The 10,515-nt window shown below is 35.9% G+C and overlaps 1 long non-coding RNA gene across 2 annotated transcripts; it reads left to right on the top strand.

The window, feature by feature from the left end:
- Positions 1-456: 456 nt before the first annotated feature.
- On the top strand, positions 457-6,714 carry LOC114544592. 2 transcript variants are annotated; one of them, XR_003690474.1, is made up of 8 exons: positions 457-1,067; positions 1,886-2,001; positions 2,079-2,104; positions 2,495-2,629; positions 3,192-3,489; positions 5,108-5,310; positions 6,097-6,196; positions 6,655-6,714. It is a non-coding gene; the product is annotated as an uncharacterized LOC114544592 (long non-coding RNA). The 2 variants fall into 2 exon arrangements; XR_003690473.1 differs by having other exon boundaries at positions 6,652-6,714.
- Positions 6,715-10,515: the final 3,801 nt, after the last annotated feature.

The following is a 10,515-nucleotide window of genomic DNA, read 5'->3' as shown; positions in this document are numbered from 1 at the left end:
TGCTTCACTGAAGACTGGCTTATCATATCCTTCATATCATATAACTGCGGCATTTGAAAAATTTTAGTTAGTTCATTATTTCAATGTAAAAATGCATTTGTTTTTTCGTCAAAATCAATTAGAATTTTTATTTTTGCCCGTTTTACATTAAAAAATGTTGAGTTTAGAACTACTCAGTTTGTGCAGGCGCCTTTTGACGTATTTGAAGCCATGACTAACCAGCTGATCTGAGATCATGACATCATAAAGCGTCTTATAAATTTCACATATATTGCAACTCAACAAACTATAAAACTTTCATCAGAAGTGAATTCAATCCGACAAAATTGGATCGTATGAACAGGTTGACTTCCAGGATTGGATTTTAAAATTTGATCAAAGCGTATGTACGCCTATGTATCTATTCTTACGTAATCTCCGACCACGCGGGACCAGCGTAGTTTTGCGTGACACACGTGGGGCGATCAATGCACAAAACAGCTTTACCAAATCAAAGAAAAATATTATATAGAAACTAGAAATTTTTCTTCAATGAATGTATTTTAGCACAATATGAAGCTTAAATAGGCGGGCTAATCGCTGTATATACTATACTAGATGTACTGTCCGCCGCAAAACAATCGCAAACTGTCGAAATATATCAGCAAACTGTGCTGAAGTTGGCATGACCTTCGTGCACTCAATGTGTTATTAATATGCTGCAAATACCAATGTCTGCAAACGATTCAGACTCCGTGGTTTTACAGAAGGAAAAAGAATGGCGTGAAGCTTCTCAACTCAGAGTTCAGGCACTGGAAGAAACTATAGCTGAAAAAGATAGGGAGTTCAGACACTAGGAAAAGTTGAGATTTCGTAAGTTGAAGGATGATTTTGAGTATAACTTCAAACCTATATTAGAACGAGATCAAGAGTTAGAGAAATATGATACGGTGATTGGTAAAGTTAAGGAAGAGGAGCACGTTAAGACTGCTCAAGTTAGTGAATTGTGTGTGAAGATTGATGAATTCAACATCAAATTACAAAATGAACAGAAGTCCAAAGAGGAGCTACAGAAACACTACCAAAAGGTAAATTTTTTAATTTTTTTATTTTGATGAATCGATTCTGCATACAAAAATATTTAAATGAAAACAGGATAAAATTAATTGAGCTAGGAGTCTGTTAAAACCTTTAACAGGCTTTTTAATTTAAACCCCTAGTTGCAATGGCTTGGTGCAATATAGTTGAACATAGTGACATTGGTGTCTAATATTAAATTGTGAAGATGAAATTAATTACATTTGATAAAAGATAAATATATAAAAGCTAACTGTCTTATATTTACATGAAGAGAAGTTACAATTGTGTAATATACACTTAATGTATGCTCCCGAGGGAAATGGTGAATTTTGTTTTTCCAAGAGTCTGACTGAAGGGAAAACATAACTCACTATTTCCAAAGGTAGTGTACATTAAGTGTTTTGTTGTATAGGAACGAAAACATAAATGTTACACAACAATTTTATTTAAAAAAGAAACCCACTTTACTTTGTTATGACAAGAAGCAGGCAACAATTTTTCACTAATTGGGGCACTCCTTTCGTTGCCTTATGTAGTTAGTCCTCCGATAAGGTTTATGAAGTTTTGTTGAATTTCAATCGTTACATATAGTTGTGCTGTATACGTGTACATATGTGCAAGAATAAATTTATCCTGTGATATAGCTAGCAACGAAAAGCAACCCTGTAATTGACTGAGAACAAACTGGGCAGCCATTAAGCATAATTAGAACTGTTCCAGAATAGCTGCAGCTGAGCTGCAAGCTTTCTCTTCTGCTTGTCTTTCTTCACTAGCTATATGTTTAATTCTGATATGTTCAACAAATGATATGGTTAATTATGTCTAGAGATTGCAAGAATATCAGAATCAATTTAAAGCTTTTCAAGAAGAGAAAGATAATGTAGTTGCTAAAGAACGGGAGGAGCTTTCGTCTTATCGGAAAAATCTGGAGCTACAATTAAGGTAATCTAGTTCACCTCATGCAATCATTGTTTGTAACTGGAATACCATCAGAGCTCTTAAAGACATTTAAATTTTAGGTGATCATAATTAATGAACTCTAAAGGTAGGGTACACTGATGCTAATTAATGTAAACCATGTTTAAACAAACACCTTGTTTACATTTTCACTCACTACATTTCTAAAAATATCAAGAGCAGTCAGAATAGTTGACACTATTTTGGTTTGCTATAGTTCTAAATGAGAGCTGGAGTTTATGTTCCGAAAAGTAAAAAAGTGCTAAATTTCAGAAATTTTAAATCAAGTAGTCTACCCATATTGTTACAAGCAGAACTGATGTGAAGTCAGAGATCAGTATTACATGCAATGTATGCCAATGTGCAATTATGAACTTTGAGAACTTACTGAGGCTATAATTAACAATGAGTTACAGTGATTATGTTAATAAAGCATTTTTTAAAATATTGGTTAAAAATCAACATTTTGATTTTTTAGAGCAACAGAAAATGATTTGAGTTTCGTCATCCAGAAAATGTCAGTAATTTTGATGAAGCAATAAGAAAAAGAGAACAAGAATATCGATCAAAACTGGATGAAACAAGAAGTCTCTTATTGTCAAATGACCTTAAGGTAATAATTTATACTCATTACAACCATTACAGGCCTATCTGCATGCTTTCCATTTGCCAATATATACCTCAAATACAATATTACCACCATTTTATTACTGAAGCTCCCTTCTCCTTGGACCTTTTTTTCATCTCTCTCCAAAAAACCTCCTGTGCACTTTAAACACTACATGTTGTGGCTTTAAACTATTTCACCACATAGACCAGTTGTTTAAGGCCATTTTGTGATGACTAATACTAAGAATATTACATGTTGTGCATTGTAAACATACAAGGTGTGTGTGTAACTGTTTTCCTCAGTTAAACTATCTTGCTACCAACAAGGTTTCGCTTTTTCCCTAACTTCTTGACGAATTTAGGAATTCGCTCTCTGAGCTAAATTTTACCTATGTAGTCTAGATGCTTAAACGAGTGCATTTGGTCAAACGAGACTACCGAGCCAAACGTATAAATTGCCCGTCATAAATTAGGCTTTTGGTTTAAAGTACATATCTAGAAAGTGCTTTGTGGGATGGTTTGTCGATCATTGTCACTTGTCTTTAATAATTGACAGGTTTTTTTAGATCTGAAGTTTAACAAAAGAACTGGAGTTAATGCGATGTGATAGTCGTCGATGTAAAGAGGAACTCGACAAGAGAGAACTGAGAACTCGGGAGCTGAAGAAGATGCTTGAAGAAAAAGATTGTATGCTTTCTGATTTGGAAAACACTCATAAGTATAAGTAAGGTCACAGATCTCGAAGCACAACTGGAAAATATGAGGAGAATGGGAGACAACTTACAGGAGGATTTTAAAAGGAAACATGCCGAATTGGATCGCTTTGCTCGGGAAAAAGAAGAAATGTTGGCCAACGCTAAACGAGTAAGTCGCTATTGCAAATGTAGTCTAAGGCTTAATAACCGAGCTAAAAACCTTACGAAACTGGTAACACAGTAAGTTTTTTCTCTGGTGATATAGTTTTCTTGTAATTTGCCTTGTTTCCATGAACTGGGCAAAACTGGTAACACAGTAAGTTTTTCTCTGGTGATATAGTTTTCTTGAGTAATTTGCCTTGTTTCCTTGACATTTATACTATATATATATATATATATATATATATATATATATATATATATATATATATATATATATATATATATATATATATATATACACAGAGTGTATCAAAAAAATGTCCCAAATGTAAAATTTCCGTTTTTCAGAATATTTGCAGAATTTGGCAAATTTTTGTGTTCCTAGAGATAGTTAAGACTTATCTGGTATACCTAGGCCAAGTTTGGTTTTTCATTAACAAAGTTATGTTACCGGGGGGTGTTCCTTTCCACTGATATTGAGAGGGCTTGCGCGCGAAAATATGAAGCTGAAATTGAGATATTATTTACCTGTTAAAAGTAGGAAAGCTTTTTAATAAATTGTCAAGTTTCAGGAAAAATAATGCAAACTGGGAGCAACGCGTGACCCCTAAAAGTGACAAATATTTTATTGCAAGCAGTGGATTAAATGCATGGTTGATTTTAGCGTGACCGATCTCATACAAGGTGGGCAAATGAATAAATTAAAGCGAGAAACGAAACAAGAAGACGAAGCGATTTAATAACAAGATTTTTATTCGTGATGTTAATCCTCAACATTTCCACCATTTCTTTCTAAGCAAACTGCGGCTCGTGTGAGCATGGTAAACACTGAACGGCGAACCATTTGTCTGTCTTGCCTCAAATTATCCATTTCGTTCGAAATTCTTTCTTGCAAATCGCCTACACTACCACCGGCAAATCTAGGCGAATGGACAGACAAACGGTCCACTGTTCAGTGTTTAGCATGCTCAGACAAGCGTAGAATGAAATGGTGGACATGCTGAGGGTTAACATCACGAATAAATCGCTTTGTTTTTGTGTTCAGTTTCTCGCTTTAATTTATTCATTTGCCCAGCCTTACATGAGATCGGTCACGCTAAAATCAACGATGCATTTAATCCACTGCGCGCAATGAAATATTTGTCACCTTTAGGGGTCGCGCGTTGCTACCAGTATGTATTATTTTTCCTGAAACTTTATTAAAAAGCTTTCCTACTCTTATACAGCTAAATAATATCTCAATTTCAGCTTCACATTTTCACGCGCAAGCCCTCTCAATATCAGTGGAAAGGAACCCCCCCCCGGTAACATAATTTTGTTAATGAAAAACCAAACTTTGCCTAGATATACCAGATAAGTCTTAACTATCTCTAGGAACACAAAAATTTGCCAAATTCTGCAAAATATCTGAAAAACGGAAATTTTACATTTGACATTTTTTGATACACCCTGTATATACAGCCTGAAAACTTAATAGAACTGGGCACTGGTAACAATTTTATCTGTGCCGTGCCGATAAATTTAGTCTATAGTGTAAATGGCGCTGGTATTCGAGTGCTACATTCCTGCATGGATTTTAGAAAGCTGTGTCGATTATTGATGATCAACGCTCTTTCTCTTTCCAGGTTCGTCAGAAGCAACTAAACATTGATCAACTTCACTATCAGTTGACAACAGAGAATCGTCGGGCCAGCGAAGAAATGAATGTTTTGAAGCAGCAGAACTCTGATCTCAAGCTGCCGGTAACCCAAGCAAGACAACAGGCTGACCAATTTTACAAAACGGGTTTGGAGAGAAATATTGATGCCGTATCATTATAATAAACCAGGTAAGTTCGATGATATTTTAAATAACTAGATCGCAGATGCAAAATGGAAATAATAAAGACATTAGGTAATAACATTAAAACAAATTAAACGTGTAAATGTATCACAGTCTGAAGCTTAACGGTGAACTCACTTTCAATTGTACTCTACCGTGTTGCTGGTTAATGCAAGATCGAACGAAATTTATATGTACTTTTAAAACCGCAAGCAGTTAAGAGAGGATTTGATTAGGTATCAGCCGGATGTCAGTAACATCCTGGGAGATTCACTGAGTAACAAAGCGAGCAGCTATAATGCTAAACCTAAGATATCAGTTGTGACAGCCTTATGCCTGTATTCTAAAAGCTCACTCGAACGGCCTTTAGTGGAGATCTCAATCTAAGTCATAACATTCCCAAGGCGGTATTTCCACTCGAATAAGAGCTTTATTTTCAGTGTTTTACCTTAGATCTTTTTATCGATTAAGAAATTACTGTCTCTTTGATCAGTGATAAAAAATTTGGTTGTCGCACTCGATGAGTGAGGGTGTAACACGGCCTACAGGCGAAGAATTACTGCATGATAATTGTTTGATATTTATCTGTTTTGAGAGCGTAATGTCCGAAATTTTTGTATTCGGTGTAATTAGACCGAAAGTCGAGTTCGTGCAGAGATTGTTTATGAAATATTGGTTAATGTTTGTCGCAGATAAACTACCGCAGGTATAGAAGTATTAGCAACATCTAGTCAAGAATTGTGTGACAGACAGGAGATGATTGCTTTTTCTTATTGGAGTTGCTTTTCTGCAGTTGTCAGCATGCATTAAAATTGGATCTTGCCAGTCACGGAAAACCTTTGAATATACGTACAATCCAGAAAGTCAGTTTATACAAGACCTTCGAGAGAAAGGTGAGTGTACTTTCTGACGCTTTTGAAATATTATCTTTATTCGTGTTTAGAATCTTAAGAACGTAGAACCTTCTAAATCTACTGAATTGAAATGTATATATAAATTGTGATGGAACCCAACCACTGTCGGTTGTTAGACCATATATAGAATGCCTATCCCTTGCTGTCTTGATCCACCTGAAATGGCGATATAGCTATGACGCTATAGTATAGCTATGACGCTATAGTATAGCTATGACGCTATGGTAGCTACGACGTTAAAAAGTCTACGTAGATATATTTCATTCCAACTCGTTCACAATTGTTAAATTATGATCTTTTCCAAAACTGAAAATTGATTGCGGCGGGAAAACCTAAAATTTCTCATCAACACATAAGAGACCCTAAATTCATTTCATAAAATTCTGAACTACTTAGCCAAGATTTGAATTTTAAAAGTTTTCCTTTTTTTTAAGAAGTCAAGCTGCTCAACGGATTAATGGATTAACAAAAGAACGCGAACAGTTGATTAAAATTGGAAATAAGCTGACAGCTGAATTGTTGAAATATAAAGGTATTTTAAAGGATGTTTTGGTATCTACTGACTACTGTATTAAGATGGCATTATATAAAACACGTATTCCCTATAACCCCACAAGTGAACACATGGCTCATTAAGAGTAAAAGTACATATATGAATTGTACAAAATTACAAGTACAAGTATATATATATAAGTCTCAACAGGTCTAACAACAGTCTCGTTCCTCGAGCACTATATCCATATTGCTGAACTATTTGCTTGCCTTACAGTAACACGAATTAAAGGACATTGAATAAGAGACACACTCTGTTGTGACTTTTAAATACAAGGAAATAAAATGGTGTCATATACTTACAATGTCTGGTTCGTCAACAAAAACTAGCTGGTTCGGATGCAAGCAATCTATGACAATATATTCCTCGTGTTGGGATAATATTACACTGCACGTTGGACTACCGAAACGGCAAGGCTTCACATTATCCCTGTTTAAAAACGTCTGAAACGTTTTCATAACGTCTGAAACGTTTTCACTCTCCATACTTTCCAAATTTAATTTGGTGCGAAAAATTAGATAACATACATGGCTGCTGCTCCCGGATTGACTGATAGTTCTGGTGTTACGAAGAACTTCACTGCTCCCGGATTGGCTGATAGTTCTGGTGTTACGAAGAACTTCACTTCAAAGTTGGTTATAAATTGCACACCTCAGGTATCAAAGCAGAAATTGTTGACTTCCCAACACGAAACTGATACTAAAGAAAATTTAAAAACACATATCTTTTAACTTGGCTTGGCTTATACCTCAAATGTATTTGTGTCCATCCTCAAATACCCTCGTTAGCTTTCTTCGTCTTCGAGCCTCATTTCTTGGACGAGGGCGTGATAAGCGCCTCTTTCGTTTCTTCTGGCAATCCAACTCTTTTGCCACATATTACGTTTCCTGTCTTTGCGTGCCTTTCTTCTTTTCACCACAACGTAACGGCAACCAAGATAGCAGCAGCAGCAAATTTCTTAGCTTCCTCGTCAGCCATTTAAACCCATTGATTTAAATCTCATTTTGGGAATTTGTTTATGGTTGAAACACCATTACGTTTCTTTACGCATGCCACCTACCTCCCCCCTAAGCCCGTCAAAAAAAATATCGGGTTGTCTGAACAGTCCACCAAAAATCGGGCCGTACGTAGTTTTGATTTACATACAACTTTCAATTAATACAAAGAAATTTACCATACAAATTAGTGAAATTACTAGAAATACATTGCATGCAAAGTCCCCTCGCCTGAAGCAATAAACGTATATTTCCATCACTGAAATTCTGTAATACTCGTTTTCTGCTGAATGATCGAAGCCGTATAAGTATAGTCCTATATCCTTGTAACATTATAAGTCGACTCTCGAGCTATCATGCACATTCAACTATAAGTAATTTCATTAATTGCGCTACGAATAGTTTTAAATACTACAATTTTTAGCGAAATTTCGTTTCCTTTTTAAACAGATTGACCTTTAAAGATGAATGCTTTCCCAATCAAAATCTTTTTAACGAAATTGACGAATAAATTCAAGGTGGTGTGTCGTACGTTTGTTGATAAATCTACACGTTAAACTTACGAAATACTTGCATGCTTTATAATACAAAATCTACTTGTTTACCTGCTCAAAAACGCTCCAAAAATGCTTTAAAATCGTAGATTTTTCACCACCTATTTCAATCAAAGTTTTTCTACCCGAAAGCATAATCTACTTTACATTTTAATCATTTTTACGAGTGAATTTTTCCGTATATTTTCAAAACAATCCAAATGAAAAATTTTAAAAAAAGTTTTATAATTCAAAATATCAGTTATGCTGTCGCGAGCCAAAATTTTAATTTAGCCAATCGCACGCTTGCAAACGTTTGCTGGTTACCAGTTTTAACTCGTCTTAAACTCACGCATGCGCATAACTTACTAAAACGCCCAACGTCCATGACATAATGGCGGACAACTTTCATTTCGCATTTGCATTCCCGGGCGGCGTAATCAAAATCTCCGGGCGGAATTAGTACCCTCGCCCGGTGCTTCGCACCGGCTCGGGGACAATAATAAACTACAAAATACTTATTAGAATTACAATTTGGAGAATACTATAAAAAAGACTACAAACTCTAATTCCCTTTTTTAAGCAATGCACGTGTGATACTCGCGCGCGTGCTGCGCTTACTTTGTTTACTGAAGCCTAGTTTCCATAAGGTTGTTATCTGTCGCTACGTGTCTTTCGGAGTCTTTGGAGTAATCTTGAAAGACCGATAACGACAAAGAAAAACCGAAAACGACAGTTTCGTACATCGTCACTATACCAAAAACAAAAAGGAGGCCCTTAGCAAGGAGTTTCTTCTTCAACTAAATTTGTTTATGCTCATATAAGTTTTTTCTACTTAGTACAATATTCCATACTTATTTGTTATAAATTTTAGATTCTTCTGTATGTCACCGGACCGCTTTGACCAGAATTTTGTCGTTTCTTGTCGTTATACGTCTTTGAGATAGGGGTTTTTTCTATCCCAACGACACTGTCGTTTTCGGTTTTTCTGTATCGGTATATTGGTCTTTCAAGGTTACTCCAAACGACAGGTAGCGAAAGACAACGACTTCACTATCGAAACTAGGCTTTAAGGCGGATTTCCAGACGGTGCAAAATGTCGCTTGATCGACTTTTTGCGATCGCTTTTCTTTGAAATATAAACAACAAGATGCCTACTCAGGCGATCACGGATCACTCGGGCTACAGTTATCTCGTAGTGACATGGCATGTTCGTGACACCCGCGCGAGAAACGATCCTAGGACGATTTCGGTTGGTTCGAAGAATTCGTGCCGCCCACGCGTGATTTTTGTAAACTCGCGACGCAAAAGAAAAAACCGAGCCCATTTTATAACTCCGTCTACCTACGGCAACCTCGCTACCTACGGTAGCCCGAGTAATAAGGCGGAACTAATCCATTAGATGAGCTTGACTTAACACATTCGAAAGAGAGCGATGAAAGTCTGGGCTGAAAATTTGCATTTTATCTTTTGTCTCATAAAACGTCTCATCCAGTTGGGCAAAATATAATCGACCAAAAATATCGGGAAAAAAAATTTTTTGAAAAAAAAATTGTTTGTACAAGAGGCAAGTCGTCGTAAGTCTCAACAAGAACATTTGACAACATTTTACGCGTTTTAAACTGATTGCAGCCACTAGGACTTTACATTTAGTAAATCAGTTTACAGTTGTCACTCTTCAGAGCATCATGCACTTCAAAATTTAGCACCTTCAGGTATTAAATCATTGACACTAGCTTACATCTAGTTTAGTAAGTTTACAGCTGTCACTCTTCAGAGCATCACTTAAATATTTAGCACCCTCAGCTGTTAGACCATTGCGACTTACATTTAATTTAGTAAGTTTACATTTGTCACTTTTCAGAGCATCACTTAAATATTTAGCACCTTCGGCTGTTAAAGCGTTGTCACTTACATCTCATTTAGTAAGTTTACAGTTGTCACTCTTCAGAGCATCACTTAAATATTCAGAACCTTGAGCTGTTAGTCCATTGCCGCTTACATCTAGTTTATTATGTTTACAGCTACCTCTCTTCAGAGCATCACTTAAATATTTTGCACCTTGAGCTGTTAAATTATTGCCACTTACATGCAGTTTATTACCACTGCCTCTTACATTTAGCTAAATTAGCTTGGTAAGTTTACAGGTGCCACTCTTTAGAGCATCACTTAAATATTTTGCACATTGAGCTGTTAAACCACTGCCTCTTACATTTA

Source organism: Dendronephthya gigantea, unplaced genomic scaffold (assembly GCF_004324835.1).
Source record: "Dendronephthya gigantea isolate DGI-Jeju-01 unplaced genomic scaffold, DenGig_1.0 000861F, whole genome shotgun sequence".
NCBI classification, from domain to species: Eukaryota; Metazoa; Cnidaria; class Anthozoa; order Malacalcyonacea; family Nephtheidae; genus Dendronephthya; species Dendronephthya gigantea.
This window is presented reverse-complemented; position numbering and strand designations above follow the sequence as displayed.